Source organism: Manis pentadactyla, chromosome 15 (genome assembly GCF_030020395.1).
Source record: "Manis pentadactyla isolate mManPen7 chromosome 15, mManPen7.hap1, whole genome shotgun sequence".
Classification (NCBI taxonomy): domain Eukaryota; kingdom Metazoa; phylum Chordata; class Mammalia; order Pholidota; family Manidae; genus Manis; species Manis pentadactyla.
Window position 1 is genome coordinate 53,030,056 of NC_080033.1, and position 15,058 is coordinate 53,045,113.

At 45.0% G+C, this 15,058-nt stretch overlaps 1 protein-coding gene across 3 annotated transcripts in view; it reads right to left on the minus strand.

Moving 5' to 3' along the window:
• Positions 1 to 15,058, minus strand: part of CDH11 (cadherin 11) — a 140,609-nt gene that overhangs the window by 58,639 nt on the left and 66,912 nt on the right. The window contains exon 3 of one of the 3 annotated variants that reach the window (XM_036897755.2): positions 3,249 to 3,352. The exons of the other annotated variants lie outside the window; for them this stretch is intronic. The gene's annotated coding sequence lies outside the window, so the exon portion shown is untranslated. The remainder of the gene's footprint in view (positions 1 to 3,248; positions 3,353 to 15,058) is intronic. 3 annotated transcript variants of the gene reach the window in all.

A 15,058-nucleotide genomic window follows, 5' to 3' on the forward strand; every position in this document is an offset into this window, starting at 1 on the left:
GGAAAAAAAAAAAGGAGAAATGATGCCTGACCTCCCTGTCTCCCAAGTTAATTGAGGGTCGAATGAGATAATGGATTGGGAAGCTCTTTGTAAAGGCATAATGTGGGCTGCCCAGGTGAAGGGAGGATGATGAAACACTGACAGCAGTGGCAACTTACATTTCTTTGGGTAATTTAAAAGTTTTGGCTTTCAGCCTTTAGTAGTGTGAGCTGTAGATGAATGTTATTATTACAAGAAGGAGATGGGATTTTGCTCCTTTTCTCTGATGGGGACGTAGAGCCCATCAGGTGCTGCAAATGGCTTCCTTTCATGTGCATATGAATACTTTACATTTGTCCCTGGATGCAAAGGGATGCTGTACTGCCCACCTGGGAGAGCGCTGCCTTCAGGCATAGCAACTTGGTGGGGGGATGATGGTCGGGGGTGGGAGGACGGCTGACTCTAACAAGTAAAGCTGTGAAACTATATTAGGGGCCCAGACTCAGTAGGGATAGAGGCCAGAAGCCCTCTGTAGAGACCACGGGCCTTTTAATTATCCTTAATATGGGATGAGAATAGAACAATCATGTCAAGTGTGGACAGAGCTACTAGGTATGTCACATGAGATGGTTTGGACTTTCCTGACCAGGAAAGTTCCAGGGGCCCATCTTGGTGAACCATTCATTCTCCATTCAGCCTCTACTTGACCCAGCCCAGCCCCTGGTGGGGGGTGTACATGAGCACCTACTGGGTGGCAGGCACCGTGCAAGGTGTTTTACATACATCCTTTACATCCTCTTTCCCTCCAGCATCTTCAGGAATTTTGCACTACTGCCTCCAGTGTCCAGATAAGGAAACAAGGGTGTGGGGCCCTTCACCTTCAGAACATGCAGTTTAGTGCATATGACTAGTTAGCACCCAAAATAGGAGAGGAAGCCACATACAGCCCGTTTGGAAGCTCTTGCCTTTCCACCTTTCACAACAAACTTCTCTGTTATTCCCCTGTGAAAGTCTTAATATTTTTCCTCTGGAGATGCTCAGAACTCAGCTAGATTTTATTCCACAAAGCAACCATTTGAGAAATATTTGTGGAGACTGGGATTTCTGCAGGAGTTAAGTGCTGTGAATTTAGTGAAACTGCCCTCAAGGAACACATAGGTCGCTGGAATTTTTAGAAAGTGGGTATTTCACCCAAGAGTCTTGCATTTTCTACTTCAGACATCACCAGTTCATCCAATGGTTCCTTAGAGGAAATACCCAACTCTTCCCCAGATGTTCTCCAGCCTGCCCGCTCTTCCAAATAGTCCTTGAAGGAATGAATCACGACTTTCAAAGCTCTCCCTCATAACGTTTCCCACATTAGAATGAAATTTTGTTCTATGTCCTTCACTGCCTCAGCCTCCAAAGAAGGTGCTAATGAGTAATAAAATGCAAGCCGTGCAGGAATGGTAGAAAGGCAGCCAGACAATGAATATCTTCTAACAGAAGTAACCAGCCCAACACGCCATAGCTCTGTGAGAGCTCACGGGCTAATCACTGTCAAAAAGATTAGGTATGTCGCTCATGAGAGGAGTTACGTGGTGCTACAGGCAAGTCCCACACATCAATATTTCATCTGAGGGTGTAAAGGGGAGGCGGGGAATCATTCTTTGACAGGAAGAGTGGCTGTTATCCAACCACTGTTCACATCACTGGTCCCTTCAAGACCCACATTGGCAAAGAAGGTTCTTATTTTCAACAGCAAATGGGAAGTGACACTAGCTTGCCTTTGTTTCACGAAATTACATAAACAAATAAAATAATATAGAACTTTAATCAGGTTATAGAGTGCCAACAAAATCCAACCAGGTGTTTCCCCAGGCAGGAAAAATGTCTCCCTAGGAGAAGCGTCGGGGCTGGAGACGGCTGGGCTCTTGCTCACAGGCATCTTCCATCCCGTTACCAAGCACCCCTTTCCAAACAAGTTTTCAGTTGAAGGGCAAATTTGCAATCCATGGAACCATTGATAAGGTAGAAAGTGCTCTCTGGAAGCACTTGGTAAGGCAAATCTCCTTTGGATCACAACTGCCTCAATCAACCAAGGAGCCAATGAAGAATAAAATGACAAAGCAGTTACTCTAGGTCATGGACTTTGCCATAAGGACTGTACTGCCTTCCTGGTAAGACAGCCATGGCAGAAATGTCCACTCTTGCATCTCAGGGATGGCTGCCCACAAAGCCAATGAAACATGACTTAGTCTCCTAGTTCGGAGTTGGTTCCTGCTTCTTAATCCAGCCACAACACCGGGTTTCCGGGCTCAGGCCTTCTGCATCCCGAGCTCTAAGTTCCCATCCTCTATCTCTTCCATGCATAGACATTTTAAGATCTTAAACTGAGGCAACATAATCAAGCCCACCCAGAACTCCCAAGGGAAGGGCAAGCAAGAGATTCAGAATTTCAAAGCTAGTTAATTTGAATAATGTACACACTCAGAAATAACAGCTCCAGATCAAATCGGTTCATTAAAATCAGTGATAAATGTAAACATTAAGAGAGGTCCAGATATACGCAGGATGGAATGGCCACTACAGGAAGAAAGGAGACAGGATTTAGATCTGGAATAAGAAGGGCAGAACTTTGAAAGGTAGAAATGGGTGGAACCTCTTCATCCCTCTCCTGGAGACATGCACTCCACGTACCAAGTCCACGACTCATTTCCCAGAAAACCCACTGTCCGGTCCTCTGTTGAGAAGCCCAGCTGGAGCGCCTAGGGCCTTGAGGTTCCACCTAGGCCATGCTGGGGTGGAGGAGGGGGTTCTCCCTGGAATCTGCCCCTGCCTCCGGCATTTCTTCCTACTGCTTGAGCTCCTATTTCTCTCTGGGCAGAGGAGACAGTAAACAATGCTGCCTCCTGCCTGTATCTGTGTATCTTTGGTCGTGATTGTGCTCTTCCCCCAGATGGACACTGTTCCCACCAACCCAGATCAAGGGCTCTGGGATCTTAAAGTTTCTACTGCCTTGGAATTGTTCTGGATGTTAGCCCCCAGCACCCACACACACATGCCTACTTGCGGGTCTATACATCTGTGTCTGCAAGCCTATATGCCTACACGCACAGGCCTACGCCTCACCTTCCTTCCCTCCCCTACTCTGCAGCTGAATCGTTCCTTCAGGCCCTATGGCTCAGTGCCGCTGAATCCCACTTTGTCCTGCTGGGAGTGAACTGAGCGCTTGGCTGCTACATAATTTATATCTTTTTCTTATGTCAGTATTTCACTAGTTTACACACCTCTTTCAACAGCTATCCAACCTTCAGTGCCCAAGTAAACATTCAAATCTTCCTGCCGAGGAGAAAGGTTTCATGTGACACAGGATGTGTCCAGGTAACGGCTTCTGCATGAAAGAAGGAATGACTTTTCAGACTGGATCCTAAATGAAAAGCGATGCTTCCACAGAGTGAGCAGAGCACTGATTTCTTGACATGAGGAGGGGATGGAAGTGTCACTTTGAGAAAACTCCAAGTGAAAACCAGTGGTGCTCAAATCAAAAGCCAGAGAAAATGTTTCTGGGGTCATTAGGAAAAAAACAAACAAACAAGCAGACACTTCCGTTGAACATATTTAAAAGAAGCAAAGTCTCCTTCAGTTCATTATAAATCACAGACTTGGCATTGAGACTGAACTTCAAGCAGGTAGATAAGATACATTCTTTTTTCTGCAGAGTAATAATGACATTAACACAAAGATGTGATTTTTTTTTTTTTCAGTGAAGCCATCTTGGAGCATGAGAAGCATGATAAAGGAGGAGTTTTCAGATTACAGCAGAAGAGTGACAATTCATTCACTTCTAACTGGCTAAAGAATTGTAAAGCAGTTCCTTAGCAAGCAAGCTCAGAGAACTGACAGTTTACTTTGGAGAAAACTGGGTGTCACATATACTAGGTAAATGTGCAGCTTTAGAGTAAATTGTTTGCCCTTATTCTATTGTGTGGCTTTAGTTATCCTCAAAACAGCTCCTTTTGTTACTTTCTCAATATCCTACACAACCAAAGTCTCTAGCATTTTTTTTAGAAAGGACTTGACCTCAATGGGAACTCACTTGACACTTGCAGTCAGGTTTGTGATGTACTGAATTGACAAATAAATGTTGCACGTACCCATGATAAAACTCTCTTAATATGGCTCATTTGTACCCCACGTTAAGCCAACTCATGCTTTGCTAAGATGGGACAGATGTCTAGGAATAATCATCACAAACTTGTGAGATGCACTTTATGTCGGAGTAGAAAAATGTCCACCCTTAGTCATGTGATATAGGAATGGATACATGATATTAACCCTGTCAAATCAAAATGAGCACGTAATCTATTTTGCGGGAACCAGATTTAGCAAATATAAATACAGGACACCCAATTAAATTTGACTTTCAGAGAAACAGCATTGTTTTTTAGTATAAGGATGGCCCATACAATTTGGAAGGACATACTTACACTAAAATTATTATTGTTATTTTTTATCTGAAATTCAAATTGAACTGGAAGTGTGTATTTTGTCAGACAAAGTGGAAACCAATCTGCAAAAATGAAGAACTGGACTAGGTGAGCTTGAAATAACTTCAAGCCTCAAGTTATTTTTATCTTAAATCTCAGAATCATTTTGTCTCCAAATATCTTATGAACTCAGAATGCTCTTGCCTAGTCCTCAGGGAAGCACCACTATTAGGCAGAAGAGATCATGTTTGGGGAAATGTGGACAGTGTGGGAACCTTTAACATCAATGTAACTGAAGCCAGAGAAAACTAAGGAAGGATGTTTGATTTCCCTGGAGGAGATAGAGGAGGCCCTTAGATATTGACAGGTGACCTACGATGTAAAAAGCGTAAGGATGAAAGGATTAGCTATAGTGATAATCGATTGAAGAATTAGGAATAATGTTCTCTTTCATCCTCTGAGTTGACACTGGTTCTGAGAAAACAACCAATACCCAAGTCTTGAAGTCAGGATCATTTATATCAGGAGCATGTACCATGCCAGAAACATGGGCAACTTCCAGGATCTTTTAGGAGTGCAGCTTTCATGGATGTTTGTTCACACACACACATTAACAAAAATGCATTCACCAAACCTACAAGAGCTACGAACCTGGCACTGAGCTAAGCAGAGGCAGTAACAAGAAGATGCTGTCACGGTCCTAAGTCACTGAGAGTCTAATGACTGTGGTGGCAGGCTGGGAGGAAGCCCAGAAAATTATAAATAAAAATGTGAAAGACACTTGGATTTAGCATTAGGAGTTGAGAACGCTCAGAGGAGACTCACATAAACAAGGTTACAGGTCAGGGAAGATTGACTTGATAGACATGAGCTAAGTCTTGAAAGGTAGGAACAGCAATCCAGGTGGAGGGAATGGCAGAAGCAAGCATCTAAGACTTGAAATTAGAGTGTGTCTGTTAATGACAGGAATTTGGGACATGAAAGCACAAAGGCTGCTCAAGAAAGAGGAAATGGTGAGGCAGGAAGTGCAGCAGGTGGTAGACCGCACACACACACATACAAACACACATACACACAAATAATTATAATAAAAATAACTTCTGCTCTTGGGCCAGAGCAGGTGAAGAAAATGCTTGGATTCATACTTATACTGCAGCATGCAAAGATGGAAAGTCAGAAGCAAGTCATTTGAACGTGTAGAAACAGCCAAATGTCCGTAATTTTGGTGTCCGTCACTCAAAATACACAGAGGTATGCCTCAGCTATTCATTTCCAGTTTGGATGTATTAATCCCTAGAATTTAGAATTGGCAAAGGGTCTAAGATTCCGATTTAGGATTGATGTGTGACTGCTGCAGGGAAGAAAAATATAATCCCAAAGGAACAACCTCTGTTCTACTTTCAAGGGTTGGTGGACGGGAGGGGCAGGGTGTAAAAGGGAAGGGAAATAATGTTTCCTGCATACTTACAAAGTTAGACCTTCCATGAGAAGCATGAATGGTACTTGCTCCTTAGAGCATTGTGAGATAGGGGTAATTACTCCTACTTGACAACTGAAAAGAGGAACACAGAACTCAAGTTCCCCAAATTCTGACATCAGATAAAATGGCGTAACCTGAATTTGACCCTTGCTATGTGAAATAAGACCAAATACACTTGCCAAGTGTTCTCTAAATCCCCAGCAAAAAGAGCTGAAAGAAAAGGGGCTCATGATATAACAGAGGTGGTGCCTATGCAAAGAAGGAAATTAATTTCATTCTGATTTCCCCTGATCTGTAGTGTATGTACCAAATCACAGCCATCTTTGCAAAATTAAGGGCATTAGTTATCTTTTCATTCAGTCAGAGTGGCATTATACTTTCATGGAGACATTCCTAGCTAAGCTGCAGAATATCAAGTTTTTACAAAATCATTCATCAAGAGGTAAGACCTAACCCTGATTAGCGTTTCAGCGAGAAGCCTAGGACTAAATAGGGAATAAGCGCACGATCACAGCAGCAATTAGGCATCTTCTAGACAGCCACGCTTGTTCTCAGACCAATCGAGTTTGAGCAAATGAGACATTTTTTTCCCCTTCTCTCGTTTTTTCCCCCTGATGTGAAATGAACTGCCTTAAATAACTGATGAGGTGACAGCAAGCCTGTTAAAGAAAACGTTTGCCCATTAAGCGAAGCTTAATTAAACAGAGCACAGGCTAATCGTGCTTCCATCTAATAAGCGGTACATGCTGGTAAAATCACCCTGCTTACAGCACTTGGTCTGGGAGGCTTGTGGTGACACCCCATCAGTAAACAAGGAAAAAAACCCCACACATACAGACTTTAAGAAATCAGCTTTAAGAAATCACATGCCACTTTGTAAAGCAAAAGATGAGTTGGCAATGTGCACATGGAAATTAAGTCAATCGAATGTTAGTCCTTGTCTCTGGTCATTCTCTCTAGATATTTACTCAGAATGATGAAGCTACTTGTCCCATTCGATGAGCCATCAGGAATTAGTGATAAAAGGACATTTGTCCCCCAAGGGCTGGTGGGTACTGCGGTGGCCAACAGCACGGGGTTTAAAGCCAACCTCCACTCTTCTGCATCACGTAGCTGCATCCAAAACACGGGGTAGCAGTATAACACATCTCTTCTTGGCTTGTTGTGAAGATTAAATGAGATACTTCTGGTGACATGCTGGACATGTGTTCAATAAATACTGTTTCTTTTGGCAGCATTAAAACCTCAGCCCCTATAATTTAATAGTGTCGAGGTCAATTTTACATCTCGTTTATCACTGAGGCATTGGAGTAGTGTGGACATGGCTGCATCTGGACTGTCCAAATGGAGATGGCTGGTGATGTAGGGTCCTTGGAGTCTAGGGAGCCCCACACCATCAGAGGGAGATGGCCAGGAATTCAAGCTGTTCACATGGGTTTTAATAGGTCATCTTCCACTCCATCCCACCCTGCTGCCCCACACACAGATTTAATCAAGGGTGGGTGCTGGTATCTGAAAAGACCTGGCCTTGCTGGGAGTGACCGTGGAAGCCTCAAAGTCAGCAGGGCCAGCGAGGTGCTGGGAGGTGGATTGCTGAGCTGCAATGGCAGTGACCTTGTTGAGGCTGCTGGGAGTCCAGCTGGTGGCCTGGGCTCCGACGCTGAGCAGCATTTCAATGAGGGGCCTAAGGTGAGAGAAAACCCTTGTCAACCTGAGGGCAAGGGGCTGCTGTTCGGAGGTCCCCAGGTCCCCTGCACTAGGTAATGGTCCAGGACTTTGTGGTCATAGTCTTATTTACTCCTCACCAGGATTCAGTGAGGTCCGTATTAGTATCTTTATTTTACAAATGAGGGAAGTGAGGTTCAGAAGACCTTGGGCAACTCAGGGCAAAGTCACAAAGCACATCGGTAGCCGGTGGAACCACGGAGCTGTCACAGAGAACCACGGTGCCGCACTGACTGCTGGCAGCTGGAGTGCTGTCCCTGCTAGAAAGTTGCTCTCAGTGGGCGGTTACTAATATTTACATCAGATTGGAGACTCTATTATCAAACCCATCTGCTCATAGTTTATAGCTATATACTTAAAAAGGCAAAAATGCTTTTTGAGTATCAGTAGAACGTGTCTTTAATTTTATGAATTGTTTATGAACTGCCTGGAGTAGAGCGATCCCAATAATAATTCACATTTTATGGCATTTTGTAATTTACAAAGGGCTTTCCCAAACATTAGCTCATTTTACACATCAGCCGACAAAGGTAAGAGCTTTTATTATCCTGATTTTCTTGATGGAGAATGAAAGAAGAAGTCATACTCTTTAACAGTATACGTCTCAGCTATACTAGTGAAGATAGGGGCTGCAATCTTGAGAGCAGGCTTAGGCTGAAAATCCTGCCCCAAGATAGGAAAAGACTTCCCTGGGTGGGAAGCAGAGTTCCCATTTGGGGGTGGTCTGCTCCCAAGTCAGCCCCGATTCGGTCTTCAGTCGGATGCTTCTCATCCAGGAGGACCCAGCTGATTAACAGTAGCCCATGCTGAAGGCAGCTGACAATTATTGGAGCTTATTCCATGCTGAACGCTGTGCTGAGCTCTCTACGTGCTTTAGTTTGTTAATCTGCACACTTCCCTGTGGGTTTTCACTACTGTTATCCCCTCTTTATAGAGGAAGAAACTGTAGCTCTGAGAGGTTAAGTAATTCAACCAAGGTCACACAACCAGTGTGACCCCTGACATCTGATCTTAGAGATTTCACTTCTAACAATTTGACTTTAGGGTGGACTGCACAATTACTACAGCCTTTCTCTTACAAGAAAAAAACAATCCTGTGGTATCTGGTCTTTTTTTCTCCACCTCCAGAGCCTCCTGACTTTCCCTGTAGCTTTATACTAGGTCAGATATGCCACGAGCTTTATTCAAGGCACGGCGCCATTCTGCTCAGGACTCCTGGAGGTGACAGATCTGATGTGCACCTGCTTGTAAGGTGCCTGCTCTGCTCCACCTTCCTAGGGACTGTGGTTTGCAATGAAAGAGACTGGTTTTGTGCCAACACCTGAACCCATGCATCCAAATGTCCAGAAAGAGAAGCTTCCCAGTCCCAGAACTTGCACTGACCCATCTCATTAGAGCCACAAGTCACTACTCGGCACCACTCACATCAAGTGACATGAAAAGAAGAAGTCAGGGCAGACAGAGATGATTTTGCAAGAACTTTGGGTGAAAGAGAATGCACTGAAACAAATTATAACGTGGCCTAGGGTTTCTGTCCATTAGGGAGAGGGGGCAGAGATATTCAAGGGGGCTGACGGCATAGTCTGCCATGCATTCCAGCACATGGAGAGAAAAGCTGATAGCTCAGGCTGAGGCAGGGCCCACTGTTACAGGTAGGAAGCTCCATTTTGGATTTGAAGTATTCAATTCCTCTCTTCTCGTACCACTTACCAGCTGTGATGTATCAGGCAAATTATTTAATCTTTGATAGCCTCTGTTTACTCATTTAAAAAATGGAGATAAAATGTTCCCCTGCACAGGGCAAAATGGTAGGAATTAAAGGACAGGAAGACAGCCTCCAGCATGTGGTTGATACATAATAGGGTTTTCCTTTTCCCACATTTTTCCTCTTCCAACCTTGATCCTTGAACAGCATATCTTCTAAATATATGAAGTCGGCTCCCGCCTTAAGCTCAGAAGCCTGAGCTCAAATCCTCATTTGGCTGCTGATCCATTCATCAGAGAGTGGCCAGTGCCAGTTTTCCATACATGTCACCATGTAGCCAAGCCTGAGCCAGAAGCATCCAGATAGGAGACCTTCTGAGGCTCACGGAAGGTTATAAGGGGTGACACTTGTTTCCATTGCTGCTCTTATTTTACAATGGGCTGTTTTCCCTGAGAAGCCAGTAAAATGCCTTAATGCCAACTTGCACATTTTTTGATTCATCCATGATCAGTTATCATCACTCATAGATTTTTCAATGGAAGTAAGAATCTGAGTCAAGCCCCTTCACCCTTATGTCAGTTTACAAGTAAGAAAACTGATACTTAGAAAAGAGGCAAAACCTGGCCAAGCTACCACTGTTGGAGAGAGCGTTATTCAGACAAAACTCTCTCTGCAGACCGGCTTCCTTCCAGGGCTAAGATGAGGGGAAACCTCTAGCAACTGCCAAACAGGGACACTGTTCCTGCCAGAGCAGAGAGCTGTGGTAATCCCCTGCTGTCTCCTGGAGGAATGCAGAATAATCAGTAATGCTAAGGAGAGGAATAAACATTTATTGAGTTACTACTGTGTGCTGGGAACTGTGCTAGCTTTCTTATATGCATTATCTCATTTGAACCCTGAAACAGTCCTATAAGTAAGAGCAGTAGCCCCTCCCAAAGACATATGCACACAGGTGTCCTCCTTCAGTCGTCACACAATCCCTATAGGGGAGATACTGATTAATGGGCGAGTATAATAATCACCCTACTGCTGACTGCATCTGACACATAAGCAAAGGGAAGCACAGAGCAGTCACTCTCCCAGCAGCCGGCAGGCAGAAGCAAGATCTGAACCCCAGCCTTCCCACTTCTGAATCAAGCCACAGGTCAGGCACCTTCAGTGAGGGGAAAAAAGCAAACACTCTGAAATAGGCAGGGATCCACACCAAGAAGTACTCATCTTTCGTTATTAGTATGATCACTTTATCGTTCTTTTCAATAGAGCTCCTTTAAAGTGAACAGAACTGATATGAAACGGGGAGAGAGGATGTCTACTGCTTGAGCAAGACTTCCATTTCATAAACCCTAGTTCCTTTTAACTGCACGAAGATCTAATTTTATTTACGGCTCCGGAATGCAGCCAAACAGTGGGGACTGCTGGGATTTGGGCCCTGGTGGGAGATGGCAAACAGAGCTTTTGTTCTGATCTCTCTCCTTAGGTTAATGCATTGTGATTCCTCCGCAGGCTGATTCCAGGGATGCTGTTATTCCACTGTCTGCTCAGGAAGAAAATGTCCCAATGAAAATAAACTAAATGCAGCAGGATTTACAAATCCTGAGTCAGATTTCCATCCGGTCCAACAGGACGAGAATTTGACCCATTATTTAGACTAGTAAGCTGAGAATGACATCAAAAGCTCTTTTATTAACTGCAGGGGAGATAATGACTTAAGTGGCTTTAATCTAGACGTGCTGTACAATAGAAATGTGTATCTGCTCCTTCTGAAGAGGAGAAAAGAAAGAGCATTGACTTTCATATTTAACGGACAGGACATCTAACTCCAAGCCTTGTTTCTAAATATCCGTGGATCCCACATCTCTATGGTTTCATTTAGAAATTCCGCTTGCATTGGAGAAATAGGATGCGGATGGAAGTCCAGGGAGAGACAGAGCCCCAGTGGAGGGGGGCACAGTGTGAATGCCTGGAAAAGAGAATGCAATGTTCTCTGTGCAGCTGGTGAAAACAGACATAGTCTCCTTTCTCTCTGTCCCTCTTTTCTCCTAAAACACACCCCACCTCTACAGTTACAGCTGCACCCATACTGATCACACACACACACCCCTCCTAAGAACAGTGGAGAGAGAAAGGGTGAGGACACTCTGCGGGGGAAATCATTGTTGTCACTACATTCCAGGGTCTGTTTTTCCTGGGCACCGGCAGGGTGCTGTGGGAAGCATCTGAGTTCCGGAGCCAGAAAGGCCAGAGGTGAAGTTTCAGCCTCATAATTTACCAGCTCTGTGGCTTCATGGGTAAGGCATGAACTGATCTGATTCTTCACTTCCTCATCTCTAAAATGGGTATATGCTTCCTTCCTATCAAGGTTGGTCTGCCCCATCCCATCTCTCTATTTGAACTCAGCCCAATTCTCCAAACACATCATAAAATTTGCTGTAATTTCTCTGTGTAGAGTTTGTTAAAACATAACAGCTTTCTTGAGATATAATTCACCTATCATAAAGTTAACTCTTAAATTCAGCTTTTTTAGTATATCTGCAAAGTTGTGCCTCAATCCACCACTACCTAATTCTAGGACATTTTCATCACACCCCAAAAGTGAAGTCACAGCCACAAGCAGCTATTATATTTAGAACATCATGTAGTAATCAACATCCTGCTATCCTTCAAGGTCTAAGATATCTTCCCTAAAGCCGATAACGGAATTACTCCCCAGCTTATAGTCAGCACCACAGTGTCAGGCACTTGATGTATACTCCTCTGGGGCTCCCAGACTGACATCTGAAATCTCCCTAGCCTTTCCAAATAGATGGTATACTCTTGGAGGGCAAAGGCCACGTTTCCTGGATTTTCTTTCCCCCCATGCCTCAGCTCAGGACTGAACACCCAAGTAGGTGCTCAGTAACCTCATGGCTTCTGGCTGATTGGCCAGTGGCCGCTTCTTCCAAAGACCAGAACCTAAGTCATCTGCCAGCCTCTCTGAATGCCGATGCCTCCACGAGCTGTCATCTTCCATGATTATCCTCCCCAAAGCATGTGCTGTTAATTTTTCATCTTAATGAACTGTCCAGTCGAGTTTAGCAATGGGAATAGTGATAGAAGCACAATAAAAATGGCTTATGTCTTGCTATTGTCAGAAACCTTCTCCCTACAACACCGGTGCATAATTGAAATAAAATATCTCGACGGCTACAAACGCCATTTGTCAAGAATGAAGTGGAAGAAGTTGTTATTTCAAAAATTCATCCTAATGAGCTTTATAAACGTGATTATTGGGACAATCCTCTGATTGATATCTGCTCAAGCATTTAAGTGCAGGGCTATTATTCTCTGTGTCTGCTTGAATGAAACCGTGTTGGGTACCAAGCCTCACGTCAGCCCCAATTTTCCAGAGTATTAGAGATGCATGTCCTCCCCTGGCGGGGGATGGGTCAGGCAAGCCGGAGCAGGCCCCAGAAAAGCCCGTGTTAACACACCTTTGTACACACAGGGAAGCCATTACGCAGCTGCTGGCTTCCTAGGAGTGGAGGGCTCTGGGAACTGATGTCATTCACATCGGAGTGATGGCCCAAGAGGAGCTCAGAGAAAGAGAGAGAGGAATGCAGACAGAGATGTCTGAAGATTCTGCTCAACCCAGCTTCCTGGGGCAGTCCATGCTCTAACCCTGTGTCTAAGGCAGGCAGGGCACCCTTCCTGTTCCTGTCAACCCATAGGGAAACATTCAAGAATTAGGTACTAGATTAGTCATTCATTCAACAAATATTTACTGAACCACTCCTCGTGTGGGTGCCATTGCTCTTGACGTTGAGGCTACAGGGGTGGACAAGGGAGATCACATCTCTAACCCTCAGGGGTCTTAGAATCTCCAGGGGGAAACAGACAGTGAAAACATAAACTATAAAGGAAATAGACATGATATTCCCAAGTTATGATGACTGCTGTGAAGGCTTAGACAGAAGGCTGAAGTGCTGAACGACTATGGGGTGGGTGGCGGGTGCGGCTTTAGAGCTCCTGACATCAGGAAAGGCTCTTGATATTTCTGCCGAGTTCTCAGTGATAAGAAAGAGTCAGGCATGGGGCGGGCCTGCCAAGGGCCAGCGACATCCTGTGTAGCTGCGCAGACTTCATGAGGGCAGAGATAGGGAGCGCCCATATCAAGGAGGGCAGATGGCATAGTTAGGGTCTGGGTTTTATTCTGATTAAGATGGGATGTCAACAGTGTGGTTCTAGGTAAGGGCCATGGGCCATTGCAAAGAAGCCTCCATTGCCTTACCCTTCTCCAGTCCCTTACATCCTGCTGCAGAGTAAATCTAGCCCTGTCTTCCCTTCATCTTATCTTTTCAATTCAACTTCTAATCCTCACCTTTCCCACTGGCCTTCTCATCTGCACCTCTGCCCTCCCTCTCCGTACTCATTCTGGGCAGCCATTCAAACTCCTGTTCTCCCATTCAAGCTCAAGCCCCTCCTAACCCGGACTTCACTCTGTGTCCTCTGATGGGGCCAAGTGAAAGGACAGAGGAGTCCCATGACGGATGAGGAGGCCATCCAGACACACTTGGGAGCAGCATCCATTCCGCAAAGCAATCAGCAGGGCTCAGTGGGGGACCTCCCTGCCCTCCACCTAAGTGCAGGGGCAGCGCAGTTTGAGTGCAGAAACATGATGAAAATCTATCTTCCCGTAGATGTAATTTAGGTTGCATGTGACCCGAGGTCCTTTTCTGTCTTGTTCCCCACAATGTCTTGGTACCTGGCACAGTGCTAAGCATCCAGTGAACATGCATTCGAGGAAAACAGCGAAGGAACCAACGAATCTGGCACTTTCACACACAGACACTAGGAGGCTTGTTGCAAAATACTCAGTAGAGTTTGGGGGCAGGTTGGGGTCTCTGGGAAGCCAACTCTGAGGTGGAGTTTTTCCGGGGATGTTTTTTAAGGGGTGCCCTTGAGAACTGCACATGTGAGAGGGAAAAGACGGGGTAGCAGGAGTGGTGGACATGGAAGTGAGATGCAAAGGAGAACCAACAGCTTGATGCAGCTAACCCTGTGTGCTGCTCCGGGCTAAGGACGGCTCTTCAAAATGATCTTGAGTAGAGCTGAGAGGACCTGGCTTTTATTGATCAGTCATCAGCTATGGGTTGCCCCAGGAAGGGGCAGGACTTTGACTGAGGTGGTGACATTTGCTTCAACTTAGGCAAACCCGGATGGGGCTGAGAGTGGCAGGTTCTCTGCTGGGAGCGCTCCTGCAGCTGGGACCACCAGTCAGTCCTTCAGGGACAGGCAGGGGGCTGTGTAGAGCAGTGTGCAGTTTGGAAGTTATTCCAACCAGGTTGGTATCGTCTGTTTCATATGGGTCTTGGAACTCCCAAAAACATTAAAGAAAATGAAGCAATTCCTGCCTCAATTTGGGTGGGTTGATCTGTAGTTGAAAGAACATTGACAGTGGTCTCTTGGGCAAAAATGGATTAGAATCGTGGCTCCACCGTGTATTATGCATGACCCGGGGCAGGAGACAACTCTGTTTTGTAGATTCTGAGCCTCGGTTTATTCTTGCAGAGAATAGAGAATGCACATCTGAAGGGATCTAAAAGTGGACTGATGCCCAAAGACACTCTGTGTGAACTTTAATCATAATATAATATTTAATATGTTTATGGAAAATGGAGCTCATGAAGGCAAAGATGCCCAGGGCCCCATGGAAAACATACT